We start from the raw sequence: 24872 nt of genomic DNA on the forward strand, positions 1-24872 counted from the left end.
TATAAGTGCAAGTGATAGGGAATTTCATATGATGAATTCTCTAAAGGCTTTCTGTCATAAGCATGAAGATGGGTTGTATTGGTAATGAGGAGATGCACCATAAAATTGGGCTATCCATTTGCTGGTCTAGTTTGTTGGATTGCTTCATAAGATGATATGGGTGTCATAGACCGATGTGGTAGGGGCCTATCCTAAAATGGAAGACTCTCTCACGGTACCTTGGGGTCTACGCTATGACGGGATAAGATCCTTCACAGAAAGTGGTAGGGTTTTGCAGCTGAAACAGTTGGCTCCATGCACCTATGTGATTTTCCACATTACCAGAGACATAACCGCGTCTCCGTCACTGAGATAGGAGGAAAATCTCAGAGATGAAGAAATGGAAATGGATCATAGATAAAATACATTTCTATGTAATGAACATGAATCAATAAGCTTATGTTGTTAGATGACAATAAGCTTAAGGGACCTAATTATGCTGACTGATTTTGTAACCTTATGTTGGTTCTAACGTCCAAGAAATTGGACAAGGTTGCCAAAAATCCTACATCGGAATTTCTGGGTGGCAGGGCTTCCGAAGCTCGTAAGAAAGAGTATCAGGAATGGGAGGAGAAAAACTCTCTTGCCTGGTGTTATATCATAGCATCCTTAGACAATCCGATACAGAGACAGTTCAATAAGATCAAGTGTCCAAGGATATCATGGATAGTCTGAGGACAATGTATGAGGAGCAGAATCGTTCTGCCCGACAGAAGGTCCTCAAATTGTTGATGACCACACAGATGTCTAAGAGCCAACAGGTCCATGACCATTGTTTAAAAATGATGGACTACAAAAATGAATTGGAGACTCTTGGTTCTAGGCTAGATGACAACACTAAAACTGATGCAATCTTAAACACGTTGCCTCCCTCCTTCAATCAGTTTATCATGAACTATAACATGAATAAGCTAAAAGTTAGCCTTCAAGAACTTAGCAATATGTTGCAAAGGGCCAAAGAACTGATAAAGAAGGATAAGCCGATAGCCATGCTTGTTGAAGGTGGCAAGTCAGGCAAGAAAAAGAAGAAGGCTAAGAAGAAGCCTCAGAAGAAAGCTGGCAAGCCTAAAAAGCAGAAGAAAGACAAGGCATCTGATGCATGTCACTTATGCAAGTAGACCGGACATTAAAAGAGGAATTGCCCTCAGTATCTGGAGACTAAGAAGAAAGATTGTAATTTCGAATCTCTTTTCATAGAGACCAATATGTTGGTCACTTCTACATCCTGGTGTATTGACTTAGGGGCTTCTACTCATGCATGTAACACATTGCAGGGGTTCAAAATAAGCAGAAGGCGGAATGACAATGAAGTAATGCTTTACTTGGGGACTTCTATAACAATTGCAACTACAACCATAGGAACTGTAGATTTAATTTTCAAAAAAGGAATTGTTAGGCTTAAAGATTGTCTTTATGTACCTATTTTGAGAAGAAATCTAATTTTTGTTTCAAAATTGTGCGAGGATGGTTATTCTATTTTGTTTAGTAATACGATTACTATTAAACTAAATAACAAATTCCTCACTTACGGAGAACTTGAGAATAGTCTCTATGTCATCCGTCCTTCTCTAGAAACAAACATAATCGAACACGTGAGACAGTTAATCTCACGCGCCTGTGGCATTACCGACTTGGCCACATTAATATAGATCATATCACAAGGTTGGTAAAGGATGGTCCTTTGGATTTTCTAACTGTAGAAGATCTTCTAACTTGTGAACCTTTCCTTCAGGGTAAAGGATGCTCAGGAGTAGTGGGAGATGTCCCACAAGTTTCAGAAAATACCCAACCTAGAAGATGTACCCGAGCTTTTAGTCCTCCAAATCGTTATGGCTATGATCCAAAAAGTTACTTAATTGAAGCCACAATCAGTGAGAAAGATCCCCTAACTTATATAGAAGATATGTTGGACATAGATTCCTTGAAGTGGGTAGATGCAATGAGAGCCAAGATGGACTCAATGGAAACCAACAATGTCTGGACTCTCGTAGACCCAACCCCTGGAGTGAAAGCAATTGGCTACAAATGGATCTACAAGAGAAAAAGGGCCCTGATGGGAAGGTTGAGACCTATAAAACTCGACTCGTAGCGAAAGGGTACACTCAAAAAGAGGGAATCGATTATGAGGAAACCTTTTCGCTAATGGCCATGCTCAAATCCATACAGATCCTACTAGCTGTAGCAACACACTATGATTATGAGATTTGGAAAATGGATGTCAAAACCGCATTCTTGAATGAAGATCATACTGAAGATATTTATATGCAGAAACCGCAAGATTTCATTACTGCAGGTCAGGAACACATGGTGTGTAAAATTAACCGATCCATCTATGGACTTAAACAAGCTTCAAGAAGTTGGAACATCCGATTTGACTCTACCATCAAACAATTTGACTTTGAGTAGAATCCAGATGAACCCTATGTTTATAGGAAATCAATGGGAGATAAGGTTACGTTCTTGGTTCTATATGTAGACGACAATCTACACATTGGGAATGACGTAGGAATGTTGATTATGGTGAAGGTATAGCTTTTGCAGCAATTCTCCATTAAAGATCTTGGAGATGTTGGATAGTTTTGTATGCCCTTAGCTTCAATCAGAATGATGTGCTTTATGAGTTTATTGTAAATGAATAAAAGTGCATATTTTATTCATGTTCCCTTGGTATGTTTCTGTGTAATACCCTTAAACTGGACACTTAATGAGACTCGTGTTAGTTTAGAATGTTCACAGCCAGTGGGTCGGTCTGGGAGACCTATCCTAATAAGGCTGGCACTGTTGTGCCACCAAGTCGGTTAGGGTGGCTTGTCTCAGCTGCCAGGGTGAGACCCTAGGCACATACAGTGTAGGATTAATTGAATATTTGAACTGGACCAGATTTCTAGTATTGCCCTGGACCTTGGAGATTAATGTGCAAAACTGGAAAGTTACACCCGACCCTTAGACTCGATTATGATATTGCACTAGGTGTCGGATTGGGCTATCTTTGATGTACCAATCAGTGAGGAAGGTTAAGTGAGCATATAAGCTTAATGGGCCTAAAGCCCATTTCGAACTAGACTTATTTAATAAGTTAAATATGGGCGAATTCTGAGATGGATCAGCAGATAGGATAGGGTCTTAACCGTATCCACTCAGAGAGTCCAGATCTGAATATGATTCAGATCTAGAAACCTCCTAATGAGATTAGGAGAAGGCCGATCTAATCTACAGATAAGATAAGGGTTTATTCTTATCACCTAAAGGGAGGTCTGATGCAAATATGATTTGGATCAGCAGCTCCTAATTGGATTAGGAGCTGATCTCTTAGGGTTACAAAAGAAGGAGGGGGCGGCAGCCTTTAGAAGAAACACATAATCAGATCATCTTCAAAGCTGAAATTACAGAAGAAAGATTTCTGCAATCCCTGCAAAGATTTTTCTTGCTGCCTCCTTCCTGCAGCCGCTAGACATCCAATTCGATCTCCAGTTGTGGGAGAAGTCAAAATTCGATCTTGACATTAGTTCTTTGAGAAAGAATTGATAGGAAGCTATGCTCATGTGCCATCCTGTTGTTTATTGCGAAGGACAGAATTCTTGGAGAAGAATATTGCTGATTCTACTTCACCCTGCACTACGCCATCTTCAGTGGGAGTAGTCTTTGGATCCTTCATTGGGCGTGAACACCTTCGTTGGAAGATACTTTTTCTCCATATCAGGTATAATCCTCTCCTACTTCTTTTGGTTCAGATCTAGTTCAGTTTATGGTTCAAGATTGATCCTTGAAAATATGATTTTCTAAATAGGGAATGCGATTCCTAGTTGAAAGGGAGAGAAAAATTTTTGAAATTCTTCCCTTTATTCCGCAAGTTTTGGGCATCCATACGATGGATCTCTCATCCCTTCAGTGGTATCAGAGCCAGGTTCAAATCTTGAACCAATTTGTTTCAGATCTGAACCTGCGCAAATGGGCAGAAGGTGTTACCCAATTTGCGCAGATATGGGTTTTGGGAAATTTGTTCCCAAAATTATGGGCAAATAATCTGAAATTAATTTTTATATAAATCTGGTTATTATTTAGAATTATTCTTTATAATTTTCTAGATTTATGGGTTGTTCGTACAAGAGGAGATCGAATTCTTGATTTGCGCAGGGAACCTACGATTTTGCAGTTTATGGATTACTTTATTACATTTGGTCTGTAAAATATATTTTTTTTAATTTTTAGACTGAATGTATAGGTATTCAATCTGATGTAATTATTAATAGAAATTAGGATTTCTATTTATTTTATTTTGGATCGAAGATGGCGGCACAAAAAAGGAGAACTTGCAGAGGAGGAGATTTCGCAGATGAAAGAATCGCTATCTGCGATTTGCAGTTTGTGAAACTACAACCTTTGATCTAACCTCTGTTTTGCAAGAAGGATTGTGCAAACAACCCTGATAGACTGATTCTTGATTGTTCTTTTATCAGAATTTAATTTCAGATTATTTTCTTGAATTAAAGATTTAATTGAAGATCAAACCCTAGACCCATTCGAACCAAGATTGGTTCAAATTGTTTGGACCAAATCTAGGGTTCGATCTAGGCTGAAAGTCAACCCTAATTCTCCACTAATGGGCCTGAGGATTGATATTTAATTAAATGGTTAATTCGGCCCAACCTGTAAAGGCCCAGTTTTAAATGGTTAAAACTACTAAAAGCCCACTCTGCGGATAAAGCTATATGGTCCGAACCCATTAACCCTAATTCGGCCCATATACCAAGATAATATTAATGGTTAATATTATGGATTTAAAATGAGCTTCAAATGGGCTTTATAGATAATTAATTGATTAGATCAATTTATCCTTGCATGTGATGTATGGATGTGTGATGTGCTATGTACATGGGCCATAAATGCTTGGCCCATGATCAATCGACAGTAGCTCTTGCGCACACCATGGCTGAATGCACATCGTTGCCATGGTGTCCCTTTTGGTCATTGGATGACCTCTCTCAGTGGTGGGCCCCACACCTCATGGAGAGGTTACGTGCGGAACCCTAGGGCATAATTGACTGTTCCCTCCAGCTAATATGAGTGCATGTGATAGGGAGATTCATATGATGAATTCTCTAAAGGCCTCCCATAATTAGCATGAGGATGGGTCCTTCAATAATGAGGAAATGCACCAGAAAATGGGCTATCCATTTGCTGTTGGGCTTGTCTAAGTGTTTCATAAGATGATAGGGGCGTCATAGACTGATGTGGGAAGGGCTTCACCAGTAAATGGGAACTCTCTCATAGTACCTTGGCGTTCACGAATATGATGGGTAAGCACTCACTGAACAGAAAGGTTTACCTGAAAACGGCTCTAAACCTTGTCTGACAGAGGCCAAAGGGAAAACTCATATGATGAGTGGATATGATCCTTCACAGAAAGGTGGTGGGGTTTTGCAGCTGAAATAGTTGGCTCCATGCACCCTATGTGATTTCCCACATTTCCAGAGACAACTCGTGGTCTCCGTCACTGAGAAATGAGGGAAATCTCAGAGATGAATAAATGAAAATGGAATGTAGATTAAAATCCATATCTATGTAATGAATATGAATCAAATTAGGTTGTGGACTGATGTTTGCTCTTTTATCAGAAAATGGCAAATGGACAATTTGCAAAGCTGCTTGATGACAACAAGCTGAAGGGCCCAAACTATGCCGACTGGTACAGGAACCTTATGTTGGTCTTAACCTCTAAGAAATTGGACAAGGTAGCCAAGAATCCTGCCTCGGATCATCCGGGAGATAGGTCTTCTGAGGCCCGGAGAAGAGAATACCAAGAATGGGAGGAGAAAAACTCCCTTGCCCGCTGCTATATCATTGCCTCTTTGGACAATCCAATTCAGAGGCAGTTCAATCAGATCGAACTTGCGAAGGACGTATTGGACAGTCTCAAGACAATGTATGAAGAGCAGAATCGTTCTACTCGGCAGAAGTTCTTGAAACAGTTCATGACCGTGCAGATGTCCAAGGGCCAACAAGTTCATGACCATTGTCTCCGGATGATGGGTTATATCAACGAACTAGAGGCTCTTGGATCCGGGCTGGATCTGGTAACACAGATCAACGCTATTTTCAACTCTCTGCCTCCATCCTTTAATCCATTCATCATGAATTACAACATGAACAAGCAAAACGTCATGTTGCAGGAACTCTGCAATATGTTGCAGAGGGCCGAAGAATTGATTAAAAAGGATGAGCCCATTGCCATGCTTGTTGAAACTGGCAAATCGGGCAAGAAAAGGAAGGCAAAGAGAAAGCCCCAGAAGAAGGCTGCCAAACCCAAGAAGCAGAGGAAGGACAAGGCATCGGATGCCTGTCACTTCTACAAGAAGACCGGCCACTGGAAAAGGAACTGTCCTGCCTACCTAGAATCCAAGAAAGGTAATCTCGAAACTTGTGTTATGGAAACCAACTTATTGGTAGCTTCTGCGTCCTGGTGTATTGACTTCGGGACTTCAACTCATGCGTGTAACTCATTACAGGGGTTCAAGGTAAGTAGAAGGCTGAGTGAAGGAGAAGTCATGCTCTACTTGGGGACTACTGCAACTGTTGCAGCCATGGCCATAGGAACCGTGGAGTTACTTTTTAGAGAATGAACTATTGTACTGAAAGATTGTCTTTATGTGCAAAATTTAAGGAGAAATTTGATTTCTGTCTCAAAACTGTGTGCAGATGGTTATTTTATCTTCTTTAGTAATACGATTACTATTAAAAGAAATAAGAGATTCATCGCATACGGGGAACTGGAGAATGGTCTCTATGTTCTACATCCTTCTCTAGAAACTAACATAATCGAAACTACGTCGGCTGAAATCCCCAAGAAGAGAGCCCGTGATACAGTTAATCCCACGTGTCTGCGGCATTATCGACTTGGCCACATCGGTGTTGAACAAATCACAAGGTTGGTAAAGGATGGTCCTTCGGATTTTCTAACTGTAGAAGATCTTCCCACCTGTGATCCTTGCCTACAAGGCAAGATGACGAAACGGCCATTTAATGCTAAGCCTGAAAGATGTACAGGCACACTTGACCTTATACATACTGATGTATGTGGTCCCCTGAGTGTTAGGACACGGAATCAACATGTGTACTTCATCACCTTCACCGATGATTTTTCACGATATGGTTACGTGTACCGAATGAGACACAAGTCTGAATCCTTTGAAAAGATCAAAGAGTTCAGACAAGAGGTCGAGAAACAGTTAGGAAGAGAAATTAAAGCCTTTCGATCAGATCGAGATGGCAAGTATCTCTCTGACGAATTTAGGGACTACTTAAAGGACAATGGGATAGTATCACAGTTAGTTCCTCCTGCTACACCACAACTTAACGGTGTTTCAGAGAGGAGGAATAGGACCTTATTGGATATGGTCCAGTCACTTCTCATACACTCAGAGTTATCCACATCGTTTTGGGGTTACGCATTAGAGACTGTGATTTACGTGCTGAATCAGGTTCCAACCAAATTGGTTCTGAACACTCCATATGAACTTTGGACCGGAAAGAAACCAAGTGTCAGACACTTGAAGATTTGGAGTTGTCCAGCACATGTTAAAAAAACAAATGTAGACATGTTGGAATCCAAGACCAGTCGTTGCCTATTTGTAGGCTACCCAAAAGGCTCTGTGGGTTACCTATTCTATTACCCAAGTGAGCAGAAGGTGTTCTGCAGCCGAAATGCACAATTCTTGGAAACCGATTATATCCTAGACACCCATCATCAGGAGAAGTGGGAGATGTCCCACCAGTTCCAGGTAGTGACCAACCTAGAAGATCCACTCGAGTATCCAGGCCACCAGTCCATTATGGTTATGACCAGGATAGTTACCTGGTGGAAACCTAGACTAGTGAAGAGGATCCCGTGACTTACGCGGAAGCTATGTTGGACATAGATTCCCCGAAGTGGGTGGAGGCCATGAGAACAGAGATGGACTCAATGGAGACCAATGGAGTCTGGACTCTAGTAGATCCGCCCTCTGGGGTAAAAGCAATCGGTTGCAAATGGATCTACAAGAGGAAGAAGGGCCCCGATGGTAGGGTTGAGACCTTCAAAGCTCGTCTGGTGGCCAAAGGGTGCACTCAGAAAGAGGGCATCGACTATGAGGAAACCTTTTCGCCTATGGCCATGCTTAAATCCATTAGGATCCTGCTAGCTGTAGCAGCGTACCATGATTATGAGATTTGGCAGATGGATGTCAAAACTGCATTCCTGGATGGAGATCTTACTGAAGATATCTATATGCAGTAGCCGCAAGGCTTCATTGCTGTAGGTCAGGAAAACATGGTATGTAACTTAATAGATCCATTTATGGACTTAAGCAAGCTTCTAGAAGTTGGAACATCCATTTTGACTTTGCTGTCAAATTGTTTGACTTCAAGCAGAATCCGGATGAACCCCGTGTCTACAGGAAGTACAGTGGAGATAAGGTTACCTTCTTGGTTTTGTATGTAGATGACATTTTACTCATTGGGAATGATGTAGGAATGTTAACTATGGTGAAAGTATGGCTTTCACAGCAATTCTCCATGAAAGATCTTGGAGAAGCCTCCTATATACTGGGTCTTCGACTCTATAGAGATAGATCGAAGCGGATAATAGGATTATCCCAATCTGCTTAAATTAACAAAATAATCAAAAGATATAGCATGGAAAACTCCAAGAAAGGAAATGTTCCTTTTAGGCATGGAGTCACTCTCTCCAAGAAGATGTCTCCCAAGACTTCTGAGGAAATTGATGGCGTGAAAGACGTTCCCTATGCCTCTGCCGTAGGGAGCATCATGTATGCCATGCTGTGCACAGGTCCTGAAATTGCTCAGGTAGTGAGTGTAGTAAGCAGATTTCAGGCCAACCCAGGGCAGGAGCACTGGACTGCTGTGAAAAACATACTTAAATACCTTCGAAGGACAAATGCCGATTTCCTTTTGTCTAGTATTCGACGTTAGCTCACTACAGATCCAAGGGTGTACAGATGCCGATTTCCAGTCGGATCCAGATGATAGAAAGTCTACATTTGGATATGCTTTCATGATAGGATCATGTGTTGTTTGTTGGAAAAGCAGCAAACAGGGGTCCTCTGCAGACTCCACAACCAAGGCTGAGTACATTGCCGCAAGTGAGGCTGCCAAAGAAGCCGTGTGGATGAAGAAGTTCGTTTACGAGTTGGGAGTAGTTCCGTCCAGCACATCACCCATCTCGTTGTTTTGTGACAACAATGGAGCCATTGCTCAGGCTAAGGAGCCACGAGCCCACTCAAAGTCGAAGCACATCGAGAGGAAGTACCATGTACTGTGGGAGTGAAGGGATGGGATATCCATCACATGGACACCTAAGTCTTGCGGAATGGATAGGGCGAATTTCAAAAATTTCTCCCATCTTTGCAGACATCTTCTTGGAGAGATTGACTCCATGCCTGAAAGGAACATTTCCTTTCTTGGAGTTTTCCATGCTGTATCTCTTGACTATTTTGTCAGTATAAGCAGATTGGGATAATCCTATTATCCGCTTCGATCTATCTCTGTAGAGTCGAAGACCCAGTATATAGGAGGCTTCTCCAAGGTCTTTCATGGAGAATTGCTGTGATAGCCATACTTTTATCATAGTTAACATTCCTACATCATTCCCAATGAGCAGAATGTCATCTACATACAGAACCAGAAACATAACCTTGTCACCACTGGTCTTCCTATAAACACAGGGTTCATCCGGATTTTGCTCAAAATCAAACTTTTTGACCGTAGAGTCAAATCGGATGTTCCAACTTCTAAAACCTTGCTTGAGTCCATATATGGATCTATTCAACTTACAGACCATGTGTTCCTGACCCGCAGCTACAAAACCTTGCGGTTGTTACATATAGATATTTTCAGTAAGATCTCCATTCAGGAACGTAGTTTTGACATCCATCTGCCAAATCTCATAGTCATAGTAAGCTGCTACAGCTAGCAGGATCCTAATGGATTTAAGCATGCCCACGGGCAAAAAGGTTTCCTCATAATCGATGCCTTCTTTCTGAGTGTATCCTTTCGCCACCAGACGAGCTTTGTAGGTCTCAACCCTGTCATCGGGGCCCTTCTTCCTCTTATAGATCCATTTGCAACCAATTGCTTTTACCCCAGAGGGTGGATCCACTAGAGTCTAGACTCCATTGGTCTCCATTGAGTCCATCTCAGCTCTCATGGCATCTACCCATTTAAGGGAGTCTATGTCCAACATAGCTTCCATATAAGTTACGGGATCCTCTTCACTAGTCAAGGTTTCGACCAGGTAACTATCCTAATCGTAACCAAAACGGACCGGTGCCTGGACACACGGGTAGATCTTCTATGTTGGTCACTACCTGGAACTTGTGGGACACCTCCCACTGCATCTGAGCTCTCCTCATCAAAAACAATTTCTTGACGAAGATTGTCCAGGATGTAATCATTTTCCAAGAATTGCGCATTCCGACTGCAGAACACCTTCTGCTCACTTGGATAATAGAATAGGTAGCCCACTGAGCCCTATGGGTAGCCTACGAATAGGCAATGACTGGTCTTGGATTCCAATTTGTCCGGATTCGTTCTTTTAACGTGAGTCGGACAACCCCAAATCTTCAAGTGTCGTACACTTGGTTTCTTTCCGGTCCAAAGCTCATAGGGAGTCTTAGGAACCGATTTGGTTGGAACCCGGTTCAGCACGTATATCGCAGTCTCTAATGCATATCCCCCAAAAGGATGTGGGTAACTCTGAATGGATGAGAGTGACCAGACCATATCTAATAGGGTCCTATTCCTCCTCTCTGAAACACTGTTAAGTTGTTGTGTAGCAGGAGGAGCTAACTGTGATACTATCCCGTTTACCTTTAAGTAGTCCCTGAATTCGTCAGAGAGATATTCGCCGCCTCGATCTGATCGAAGGGACTTAATTTCTCTCCCTAACTGTTTCTCGACCTCTTATCTGAACTCTTTGAACTTTTCAAAGGATTCAGACTTATGTCTCATTAGGTACACGTAACCATATCGAGAATAGTCATCAGTGAATGTAATGAAATACACGTGTTGGTTACGGGTCCTAACACTCAGGGGACCACATACATCCGTATGTATAAGGTCAAGCGTGCCTGTACATCTTTCAGGCTTACCGATAAATGGCCTCTTTGTCATCTTACCTTGAAGGCACGGCTCACAAGTGGGAAGATCGTCTACAGTTAGAAAATCCAAAGGACCATCCTTTACCAGTCTTGTGATTCGGTCAATACCGATATGGCCAAGTCGGTAATTCCACAGGCACGTGGGATTAACTGTATCACGTGCTCTTTTCTTGGGGATTTCGGTCGACGTAGTTTCGGCTATGTTAGTTTCTAAAGAAGGATGTAGAACATAGAGACCGTTCTCCAGTTCCCCATATGCGATGAATTTATTGTTTCTTTTAATAGTAATCGTATTACTAAAAAAGATAGAATATCCATCCGCACACAGTTTTGAGACAGAAATCAAATTTATTCTTAAATTTTGCACAAAAAGACAATCTTTAAGTATAATATTTCATTCTCTAAATTTTAATTCTACGATGCCTATTGCCGTAGCTGCAACGCTTGTACAAGTCCCCAAGTAGAGCATCACTTCTCCATCATTCAGCCTTCTGCTTACCTTGAAACCCTACAGTGAGTTACACACATGAGTTGAAGCCCCGGAGTCAATACACCAGGACGCAGAAGCCACCAATAAGTTAGTTTCTATGACACAAGATTTGAAATTACCTATCTTGGATTCCAGGTACTGAGGATAGTTCCTCTTCCAGTGGTCGGTTTGTTTGCAAAAGTGACATGCATCTGCTGTCCTGTCCTTCTTCTGCTTCTTGGGCTTGGTAGTCTTCTTTTGAGGCTTCTTTGCCTTCCTCTTTTTCTTGCCCGTTTTGTTAGCTTCAACAAGCATCACCACAGGCTCAACCTTCTTAAGTAAGTCCTCGACCCTTTGCAACATATTGCTCAGCTCTTGGACGCTGACATTCAGCTTGTTCATAGTGTAGTTTAATATGAACCCATTGAAGGAAGAGGGCAAGGAGTTCAGAATGGCATCTACTTGAGTGCCAAGATCTAGCCCGGATCCAAGGGCTTCCAGCTCGTTAATGTATCCCATCATCCAAAAACAATGGTCGTGAACTTTCTGCCCCTTGGACATCTGAGCGGTCATGAACATTTTCAAGACCTTCTGCCGAGTAGAACAGTTCTGCTCTTTGTACATTGTTTTCAGACTGTCCAATATGTCCTTAGCGAGTTCGATCTGATCGAAATTTCTCTGTATTGAGTTGTCCAAAGAAGCAATGACATAGCAGCGGGATAGGGAGTTTTTATCCTCCCATTCTTGGAATTCTCTCATACGGGCATCAAAAGCCCTATCACCCAGACGTTTCGGGGTAGGAGACTTGACTACCTTGTTCAATTTTTCAGATGTTAAAACCAGCATTAGGTTACGGTACTAGTCGGCATAGTTTGGGCCCTTAAGCTTGTTGTCGTCAAGAAGCTTTACAAATTGTCCGTTTGCCATTTTCTGATAAACCATCAAATATCAGTCCACAACCTTATTTGATTCATGTTCAAATCATAGACATGGATTTTAATCTAAGTTCCATTCCCATTTGTTCATCTCTGAGTTTTCCCTCCTTCTCAGGGACGGAGACAGCGACTTGTCTCTGGAAATTGGGAAACCACGTAGGGTGCATGGAGCCAATTGTTTCAGCTGCAAAACCCCACCACCTTTCTGTGAAGGATCATATCCACTCATCATATGAGTTTTCCCTTTGGCCTCTGTCAGACAAGGTTCAGAGCCATTTTCAGGTAAACCTTTCTGTCCAGTGAGTGCTCACCCATCATATTCGTGAACGCCAAGGTACTGTGAGAGAGTTCCCCTATCATCTTATGAAACACTTAGACAAGCCCAACAACAAATGGATAGCCCATTTTCTAGTGCGTTTCCTCATTACTGAAGGACCCATCCTCATGCTAATGATGGATGGCCTTTAGAGAGTTCATCACATGAATCTCCCTATCACGTGCACTCATATTTTCTGGAGGGAACAAGAATTACGCCCTAGTTTATTTTAGGTCAAACCAAAGTGGCTCCCACTGACTTTCATAAAGCCAGATTTCGGTGGGCCTAAATTGGCTAGGATTCCGCACATAACCTCTTTAGGAGGTGTGGGGTCCACCATTGAGGGAGGTCATCCAATGACCAAGAGGGACACCATGGCAATGATGTGCATTCAGCCAGGGTGTGCACAAGAGCCACTATCGAATCTGCATGGGCCAAGCACTTATGGCCCATGAACGTAGCACATCACACATCCATACATTACATGCAGGGAGGAATTGATCCAATCAATTAATTATCTGTAAAAGCCCATTTGAAGCCCATTTTAATCCATAATATTAACAATTAATATCATCTTGGTATATGGGCTGAATTAAGGTTACCCAGTTCGGCCCATATAGCTTGTTCTTTTGAAGTGGGCTTTTGGCAGTTTTAACAATTTAAAACTGGGCCTTACAGGTGGGCCGAATTAAATATCCAATTAATTATCAATCCTTAGGCCCATTAAACAAAAATTAGGGCTGATATACAGCCTTAATCGAACCCTAGATTTGGTCCAAACAATTTGAACCAATCTTGGTTCGAATGGGTCTAGGGTTTGATTTTTAATTAAATCTTTAATTCAAGAAAATAATCTAAAATTAAAGAACTGATAAAAGAAAACAAGAATCAGTCAATCCAGGGCTGTTCGTACAATCCATCCTGCAAAACAGAGGTTAGATCACAGAATGCAGTTCCACAAACTGCAAATCGCAGGTAGCGAATGTCCCATCTGCGAAATCTCCTTCCTTGCGCTGCCATCTTCGATCCAAAAATAAAATAAATAGAAAACCTAATTTCTATTATATTTACATCAGATCGAATACCTAATACATTGTGTCTAAAAATAAAAAAAAAATTATTTACAAACCAAATGTAATGAATAAATCAAGAAACTGCAAATCTTGCAGGTTCCCTGCACAAACCAAGAATTTGATCTCCTCTTGTACGAACAACCCATAAATCAAGAAAATCATAAAGAACTATTATAAACAATAATCAGATTTATATAAAATTAATTTCAGATTATTCGCCCATTAATTTAGGGAACAAATTTCCCAAAAACCATATCTGCGCAAATCGGGTAGAACACCTTCTGCCCATTTTGCGCAGGTTCAGATCTGAATTAAATTGATTCAAGATTTGAACCAAGGCTCTGATACCACTGAAGGGATGGGATACCCATCACATGGACGCCCCAGTCTTGCGGAATGGATAGGGCGAATTTCAAAAATTTCTCCCATCTTTGTAGGGAATCGAATTCCCTGTATTTAGAAAAACAGGTTTTTCAAGGATCAATCTTGAATCAAGAACCAAACCAGATCTGAACCAAAAGGAGTAGAAGAGAGGATGTACCTGATACAGAGAAGCAATATCTCCCAATGGAGGTGTTCACGCCCAAGGAAGGATCCAAAATCTGCTCCCACTGAAGATGGCATAGTGCAGGATGGAGCAGAATCAGCAATGTTCTTCCAAAAGAACTAAACCCTTCGCAAGAATCAACGGGATGGCTTGTGAGTACAGCTCCAACCAATCTTTTCCCAAAAGATTGGAATCAAGATCAGATATTGATTTCTCCCAAGAACTGGAGATCGAACTGAGGGTGATGGCGGCAGTAGGAAGGATGCGGCAAGAGAGAATTCACAGGGTGCAGAAATCTCTCTTCTTGTGATTTTCAGCTTTGAAGAGGATTGAACATCAATCACTAACTGTATCACCCCTTTCTTTCTTTCATAATCTTAAAGGGATCAGCTCCTAATCCCATTAGGAGTTGCTAATCCAAATCATATTTGGATTAGAAGTCCCTTTAAGTGATAAGGGATAACCCTTATCTTATCTGCAGATCAGATCAGCCATCTCCTAATCTAATTAGGAGGCTTCCAGATCTAAATCTCATTTAGATCTTGGACTCTCTAAGTGGATAGGGTCTAGGCCCAATCCTATCAGCTGATCCATATCAGAATTCACCCCTTTTAATTAACTGATCGAATCAGCCCAATTCGAAATGGGCTTAAGGCCCATTTAAGGTTATGTAATCACTTAGCCTTCCAAACTGCTGCCCAGTTGGGCTTCCTTGTATGGTGTGGGACCCAAACATTGATCTATACATCAGCCACATGGGTTCAGCCCAGCCTTTGTTACAAGGCCTGGCCGAATACACTATTATGGATAGTGCACCCCCTGAAACCCATCTTATGGGCTCTATGGGCCCAACACTTACCCTAAGTGGTCCCTGGGACAAGCCACCTTGTAACACCCAAGGACTGTGGGCAGATGCAAGATTAGCCCATCAGGTATTATCCTCAATGGTCTTACACTTAACCTCTCAGCCCATAATGATCAAACACTGCCCGACATGGGAGGACCTCTCCCTCGACTGCAAGGAACAGTGTTGCACTCTCTGGTTACATGGATCCCCGGAATTAAAACCTTTTGCAATTCATTTCAAAACCATAACATATATATATATATATATATATATATATATATATATATATATATATCTTTATATATAAATATATTTTGCAAAACAAAATCTCAACAATTGAAACCGGCTGCCGGCAGTCTTGGTTTCCATCAGAGAGAGTGCATCCCCGATCGTTACCTTTGTCCGACAAAGGGGCTGATCCTGTCACTATGATCGCCCACTCAAATGAATTCTTGGACTGTCCCAACATACCCAGCTTTTGACCCCTGCTAAGGATCTCACTGATTGGTACATCAAAGACAGCCCAATCCAACACCTAGTGTAGTATCATAATCGAGTCTAGGGGTCAGGTGTAACTTTCCAGTTTTGCCCATCTATCTCCAAGGTCCAGGGCAATACTGGAAATCTGGTCCGGTTTAGAGGTTTTATTAATCCTACACTGCATGTGCTTCGGGTCTCACTCTGGTAGCTGAGACAAGCCACCCCAACAGTTGGCCGCACACCAATGTCAGCCTTGGCAAGATAAATCTCCCCAGACTTACCAAATGGCTGTGAACATTCTAAACTAACACAAGTCTCATTAAGTGTCCAGTTTAAGGGTATTACACAGAAACACACCACAAGAACATGAATCAAATGAGTACTTTATTCATTTACAATAAATTCATAATGTACATAATTCTGATTGAAGCTAAGGGCATACAACTATCTAACAGGGAGATTGTTGGTAGAGGGGATGTCCTGATTTAGAAGGTAGGGTCAGCGGAAAATGTAGCAGACCCATTAACGAAACCACTATCACAGAAAGTGTTTGAGAAACATGTGGATAGCATGGGACTCCGGCTTGTACCTGATTGGACCTAAGTGCAAGTGGGAGCTGTTGGATAGTTTTGTATGCCCTTAGCTTCAATCAGAATGATGTACTTTATGAGTTTATTGTAAATGAATAAAAGTGCATATTTGATTCATGTTCCCTTGATATGTTTCTGTGTAATACCCTTAAACTGGACACTTAATGAGACTCGTGTTAGGTTAGAATGTTCACAGCCAGTGGGTCAGTCTGGGGAGACCTATCCTGATAAGGCTGACACTATTGTGCCACCAAGTCGGTTGGGGTGGCCTGTCTCAGCTGCCAGGGTGAGACCCTAGGCACATATAGTGTAGGATTAATTGAATCTTTGAACTAGACTAGATTTCCAATTTTGCCCTAGACCTTGGAGATTAATGGGCAAAACTAGAAAGTTACACCCGACCCCTAGACTCGATTATGATACTGCACTGGATGTCGGATTGGGCTGTCTTTGATGTACCAATCAGTGAGATCCTTAACGGGGGTCAAAACCTGAGTCTGTTGGGATAGTCTGAGAATTCATCTGAGTGGGTGATCATAGTGACAGGATCAGCCCCTTTGTCGGACAAAGGTAATGATCGGGGATGCACTCTCACTGATGGAAACCAAGACTGCCGGCAGCCGATTTCAATCGTTGTGATTTTTTTGCAAAGTACATTTTATATGAGATATAAAAATATATATATTATGGTTTCTAAAATGTTTGCAAAAGGTTTTAATTCTCGGGATCCATATAAGTAGAGAGTGCAACACTGTTCCTTGCAGCCGAGGGAGAGGTCCTCTCTTGTTGGGCAGTGTATGATCATTATGGGCTGAGAGGTTAAATGTAAGACCATTAAGGATAATACTTGATGGGCTAATCTTGCATCTGCCGACAGTCCCTGGGTGTTACAAGGTGGCTTGTTCCAGGGACCACTTAGGGTAAGTGTTCGGCCCATAGAGCCCATTTGATGGGTTTCAGGGGGTGCACTGTTCATAACAGTGTATTCAGCTAGGCCTTGTATCAAAGGCTGGGCCGAACCCATGTGGCTGATGTGTAGATCAATGCTTGGGTCCCATGCCATACAAGGAATCCCAACTAGGCAGCAGCTAGGAAGGTTAAGTGAGCACATAAGCTTAATTCTCAAGATCCATCCAAGTAGAGAGTGCAATACTATACCTTGCAGTCAAGGGAGAGGTCATCTCTTATCGGGTAGTGTTTGATCATTATGGGCTGAGAGGTTAAGTGTAAGACCATTTAGGGCTATTGTACCTAATGGGCTAGTCTCACTTAAGACCATAGTCCTTGGGCCTTAATAAGGTGACTGGACTCAAGGACCATTTAGTGTAAATGTTGGGCCCATTAGGAGCGCATATTGATGGACTTAGGGGTTCACAGTGTTTAATAGTGAATTCTGCCAGGTTTTGTCACAAAAGATATAGGTTGAACCCAAATGGCTTTTGTGAAAATCATTGTTAGGGTCCCACGGCATACAAAGAGAGCCATGTTAGATAGCAATCAAAAGGGGGATGTGAGCCTGGTTGCTTAATGGGCCTAAGGCCCATTATGAACTAGATTAATTGGACTAATCAGTATGGGCGAATTTGGATAGGGATATGGGCTTGGATCAGCAAATAAGGATAAGAATATAAGTCTTATCCACTTAAAGAGTCTAGATCCAAATAAAGATTTGGATCAGGAAGCTCCTAATTGGATTAGTGATAACTCTCCACTTTGATGCCTTAAGGGCATCAATTCAGGAGTACTTTCCGCCTAAGAGTTATCAAATTGTGTCATTTTCCCAATTAATTTCAATGTTGTGACCTCTGAGGATACTTGTGTAAATTTTGTGCAAAACTGAGAAGTTTTCATGGCTGAAATGCAGCTTTTGGAAAACTGGTGTGAAATCCAACTGAGAGAGGGCATGTTCTTGTGAAAAACTGAGAGCAGAAGGGTGCCTCCTATCTGCTAAGCCCAGTTTGGCGCCCCTCCTACTCTATTAGCATGCTCTTATGCCTTAACAAACCCTAGGGCGCCTTTTAACCCATTCTTTTCACTCTTAGCAAACCCTAGCCGCCCTTAGGTGTTTAATCTCCACCCTCCACCTCTTTTAATCTTAACCACTCATTCTAGGGCACTCTTTTTGCAGCTTTTAAATCCTCGGGCGTCACCTAACTACTAATCCTCACCATTCAGCCCCTCACCACTAGATCTCAGCCCTCCACTCCATCTTATGTCTCAGGCACCCACCTCTTTTAATATCTACCTGGTGGGTGTCAAATCCAACCAAAGATAAAAAATCTTGCTTGAAGTGAATAATTTGTATATAGTGATGAGCAAGGTCGTCTCCATAGGGATTGGGTGGATTTATTTCCAAGTAAACGAAGTAGGGGGTTGTGAAGATAAGGAAGATAAGATGAAATAAAAGAAAATAACAAAAAGCAAAGATCAAATCGATGGATGATAGCTTCTAGTTGAAGGGACAAGTTCAGCTTTGATTCTTATCATTGATCCTCGATGCAAGGATAAATTCATATGTTTACGAATAAATTAGTTATAACCATTAACAAGCTCTAACAACCAGCCTCTACTCGTATTATTCGATAACCAAAACAAGCTCTTTGATTGCTTCTCTTATTAATAGACAGTCCTAAACAAGCTCTTAGGATTTAATATATTAATAGCATTAAGAGGGGAGAGACTCAATTCTAGTCAGCGATCTCATAAGCTTGGACCGTTTAAATCAGATCATAAATCTTCCTAACATAGATCGAAAACTTTTTTGCAATCAATTTATGTTAGTTGCCACCCTAATTAAACCTACCAATCATATACGAAATTGGAGGTTCAATCGGCCATAGATTATTCTCATTGAATGAGCAAGGGGCCCTTCTTGCTTAATCAATAAAAATAATCTTTATAGGAAATCGCAGAAAACATATGAATACCCATAAACAATGAACTGAAATAAAAATCAATTAGATCTCACAATGTTTATAGAATCAAAGCTTCCCTAACCCTTCAACCAGAAAATAAAACCTTACAGACACTTCATGATGAAATCGCAACTTCCAGATGAGAGGGGGCGAACTCTGCTTCTTCCTCCTTGGTTGTTGATTGCTCTCTTTGAAGGTTGAAGCTCTCTTGGAGGATTTGATGGTGCCATTGGGTGCTAGTCCACCCCCTTTATATAGACTTAGGAGGGAGCTGTCTCATACTCCACTAAGGAGTTCTTTCTCCATTGGGAGTTTAGTTTTCTAATAGATAATGCCTAGATTAGATCTAATCTACTCCTATCTCCTAATTGGTAATCTTAATATCTTTTGTCCTTCTAGAAATACAATAGAAAATTGAATCTGATAGGACTCTTTGATGTTTCTTATTCTTGCATTCGTATTGGGCTTCTTCAATGAATTGGGTTGCTGCAAGACTTCTCTATGAATTGGGCTTCTCTGCAAACTAGGCTTCTTTGAAAACTGGCTTAGACTTCAGGCTCGATTTTGACCTCGAAGCAGTCCGAATCTATCAAAACTCAAAACATGAATTGAATCATCTCAATTGGAGTCCGGATGGGAGAGTTATGCCCAGATTACCGCACGGCGCCGAAACTGTGCAAAATTACCTGATTAGCCTTGTTTTTTACCTAACGCCTTCTTTCGTGCCCTAAATCGAAATACAAGAATAGTGAGCCCAATTAGGTACTAAATAAGTGTAAAAGTCTGAATATTAAGGGATAAAAATATGATAATTTTCATTCTCATCACTACCTTTCAACCCTAGGCGCCTCAATCTCCTCCATTCATTTATGGGCGCTCAAATCTCAGCCCTACATAATATTGGGCACCCTCTCCTTCTATTCTCAGCCCTAGGATCACCCCAGAACCATCCTAACCCTCCATTAGAAATCCTAGGGCGCCTATATCTTTGCTAAAACCCAGCTGCCGCCCCCTCTTTCTCTCTAATCCCAATTGTATCCACCCTTCTCTATAAAAAGGACCCAAAGGCTCTTGAGAAAGGCTTGGATTCTGCCCCCAGATAAGACGGAAGGCTGATTTTGAGAAGTTCAAGGGTAGAGAAAGAGGAGGATGCCAAGGCAAGAGGAGGGGTTCCTACTTGCAGTTCGCCAACACCACTACTTCCACCTCTGGAATCGGATCCCAACCACTTTTACTTTATTTTAGCTTTAATTTCTACTCTTTTAATTCCAGTTTTGTTATTTCGTTTCTGCAATTTATTTTCATTATGTTTGATATTCGTTTTCTTTTCTACAGATCTACAATTCGGCCAAGTAAGACGGGAGGCCTACCTCAAAAAGTTCGAGGGTCAAAGGAGAGATCCAGAAACTGCTACCTCTGGTCGAATTACGGATTTTTATCTTTTGTTTATTTATTTCTATATTTATTTATTTTCGGCACATTTAACTTTCAGTATTGTTCAAATTCTATATTTTCCTCAATTTAATTAATTAACTTTTATAATTCTGCACTTCCCTCTTATGTTCTCTTCTCCAGATTTGAGTGTATTAATTTTTCCTTCGCTTCCCTATGGATACGACCCGTTCTCACCATTTTACTGCATTTGTAATTGTTTGAGAATCAGAAAAAAAAATTATAATTGTTGAAACTGGTGTTCCAAAGTGGTAAACGACACGCTTCCGGAAACACCAAGATTTTGGCGCCGTTGCCGGGGAAGTAACGGAGAAAAAAATTTATTTTCTTTGTCCGGATCTATTTCATTATTTTTTTTTATTTTTATTTTCATTTTATTACTTGATCTGTTATCTCAGTTTAATTCTTGTTTCTCTTTGATTCTACAAGACAGAATAGCAAAAGGTGGGGTACCAGAGCATTAGGGGACTGCGGGGGAGAAGAGAAGAGAAGAGAAATTGCATTACGTTTCAGGTGTAGTCATCCCATTTTATTTTTAATTTTTATTTTTATTTTTGAACTCTTTTTTTGGTTGAATAGTGATTTTTAAATTTTTAAATAATTTTTTTTAGATCTGATTTATTTTTTTAGTATTATTTTTCTTCTGTTTTGTTTCTAAGTCTATTTTTATTTCTTTATTTTAATTTCTTGTTCGAATTTCTATGTTATTAGGTTTGTGTTTTTGTTTTGTTTTATATAAAAAAACAGAAAAAGAATTCGTTTATTTTATTTTATTTTATTTATTGCCGCATAATTTTCTTTTGTTTATTTTATATTCGGTTTAATTTTTAGAATAGCAATTTTCTTGTTAGAATTTACTTTGATAGTAGTTAATTTCTTTTCATTTAGCATAATTATTTCTTTTAGTTTCTGTTTGTTATAATTAGTTGTTACCTTATTTAATTTCCTTTTTTTTAGTTATTTAACTGAATAATTAATTTTTAACTAGGAAATTGTCCAAAATTTCGAATTTGAATTTTAATTTAAATTTTGAATTTGAATTTCAAATTTCTAAATTTAAATTTAAAATTTTGAATTTAAAAAAAATCAAAAATAATAAAATTATTAATTAATATTTTAAAAGTTTTGCATTTGCATCCCAACATTTAGGGTTTGATATTGTAGAGCATGCATCATATAGGTTTATTTAATTGCTAAATTATCATTGCTAGTTGTGAATGTGTTAGGTTTTCTTTCAAAATCTAAATTTGAAATTAAAATTTAAAATTTAAATTTAAAATTTCAAAAATAAAAAAAAGAAGAAAAGGGGGGTTAAAACAAAATAAGATAAAATGAATTCAATGGTCGGAATTTGTGGAATGAGAAACTGTTTCCAACCTGAGCCACACACAAATTGGAACCAAGTGTCTTGACAACTGGACAAGATTAATGGGATGACCCATAGACTTGACCAAGTCCTCAAACAATTTAGCCCATACCCAACCTTGTCATCCTATCCAACATGTTCCATCTATGCAAGCCCGGCCCATCATGTCAGCTAGTGCCCTGCGGCAGGCCCATGTCAACTAGTCATTCCAAACCAAGTATATGCGTCCAATAGATTTTTCCAACCCAACGCTAACCCATTCTTTAGCCCATATAACCTCGGGTGGGAAAATCAGCCCAATTTCACTTATAGGGCCCAAGCCCAAGAAACCCCCCTACTAGATGTGCACTCTCAATGCTCTAAAACCCAGACTCATTGGGATTACAATGATTACCCTGGGACTCAACCAACTCAACCATCAAACCTACACACAATCCCAACAGTATCATCATCCATCTAACTCCATGGCCCAACAATTTCAAAGGCCACAAGTACAAAACCAATTTCAGTAGATGTACACTAGGAATCAACCGGCTCAAGCTTATCAGGCTCACCTACAATCTCCTAAAGCCCGTATAGTAGATGACCAATTCATGTAGCTTCAACAGCTGATCCTAGATCAGCAACAGTCCATCGACAGATTAGAAAGCCGAATAGGACAGCTAGTGAAAGCTAAGGCAAGGAGAGAAGTAGGGCAAATACCGAGTCAATCGGTTGTGAACCCTAGAAATCAGCCATCGGGTTTTCCTCCATGGCAGATTCAACCACCTCCTAAGAACCCTAAGCTTAAAAATACCAAGACTATTACAACCTTAAGGAGTGGGAGGATTTTAGAGAACCCATGTGAGGAAAAGAGAGTTAATGAAGAAGAAAAGGAGCAGGAAAACCGCAAGTTGGGGGGGAAAGAAAAAGGAAAGGAAAATTTAGAGCCTATAGTGAATCAACCCATAGTTCCCTTTCCAACTGCACTCACAGTCAGGCCAGTGCGAAAGAACAAAGAGACTAGCAACAAGGAGAGCCGGGAAGTCCATATTAACTTTCCTTTCCACAACGCAATCCAACATGTCCTGGCCTATGCCAAGTTCTTAAAAGAGTTGTGTACTCAAATGATGGAGCCATGATCGTTCCCCCACAGAATGATCCTCTCGACAGATATTAGTGCAGATTTCGTAAACCAACTTTCCCGAACAATGAAAAACCCTGGTGCTTCTCTCATAAGTTGTGTCATCTCTGGAATCACCTTCGATTGGGCCCTATTGGATCTTGGGGCCAGTATAAATCTTCTTCCGTCCATTTATGACAGGTTCAGGATCAAAAAGTTAAAACCTACCCCAGTAATTCTACAACTCGTCGATTGATCAGTCAAGACTCCTCAAAATGATATTGAGGACGTCATTGTCAGGATAAAGGGTTATCACATCCCAGTGGATTTTATCGTCCTAGACATGGCCCCAACCAAGGAACTGAACCATATCTTGATAATCTTAAGATGTCCATTTCTAGCAACGGCTAATATAAACTGTAAATCGGGAGAAGTGCACATTTCATTAGGGGAGCAAAAAGTCCGATTAAACGTTTTTAGTGCCTCTATGTATCCAAACCTAGGAAAAGATAAGTGCAAGGTGGATATAGTGGACGATCTTTTAGATGCCATACCTACCCCTTGGTTAGCCCAATTTGAACCCTGTCTGTCGAAAGATGAAAGTAAGTCGGAGAGTTTAGATGAAGAAAGTGCGTGAAGGTGTCTGGCTGAAGACGTTAAACATAGCGTTGGTTGGGAGGTAACCCAACGTAGTTTTTAGTGTTTCTACTTTTAAGAGTTGAGTTTTTCTTTTCTTGATTCAAGACCAAGTGGTAGACCTTGAACCCCTCAACAAACCCTATTCATTGTTCCCCTTTGGCCCAAATCCTTTTTGCATCATTCTAGTCATGCCATTGGGGACAATGGCAATTAAGTTGAGGGTGAGGAAAGAGAGAATAAAAAAAGAAAAAAAAATTGAGAAGCTAAGCCTTTAAATGTGTAGAATTAAAATTTCATTGAAATTTAAAAAAAAAAATCCATCAAAAGAGACTCCCAAATAGAAAAAGTTGAGGAAACTAATAAAAGAATATTGAATTCTGTAGAAATTGGTAGCAAGTGATAGGAGTAAAAAATTGGTCTTATTTGAATATTGTCGAAACCGTTTAGAAATTTGAAAAATATACTTTGCAAAACAAATCTCAACGGTTGAAATCGGTTGCCGGCAATCTTGGTTTCCATCAGTGAGAGTGCATCCCCGATCATTACCTTTGTTCGACAAAGGGGCTGATCCTGTCACTATGATCACCCACTCAGATGAATTCTCGGACTGTCCCAACATACCCAGGTTTTGACCCCCGCTAAGGGTCTCACTGATTGGTACATCAAAGACTATCCGATCCGACACCTAGTGCAGTATCATAATCGAGTCTAGGGGTCGGGTGTAACTTTCCAGTTTTGCCCATCAATCTCCAAGGTCCAGGGCAATACTGGAAAACTGGTCTAGTTCATAGATTCAATTAATCCTACACTGTATGTGCCTAGGGTCTCACCCTGGCAGCTGAGACAGGCCACCCCAACCAACTTGGTGGCACCACAGTGTCAGCCTTGTCAAGATAGGTCTCCCCAGACCGACCCACTGGCTGTGAACATTCTAATCTAACATGAGTCT

This window comes from Nelumbo nucifera, chromosome 1, assembly GCF_055504915.1.
Source record: "Nelumbo nucifera cultivar China Antique chromosome 1, China Antique-T2T, whole genome shotgun sequence".
In the NCBI taxonomy this organism is placed as follows: Eukaryota; Viridiplantae; Streptophyta; class Magnoliopsida; order Proteales; family Nelumbonaceae; genus Nelumbo; species Nelumbo nucifera.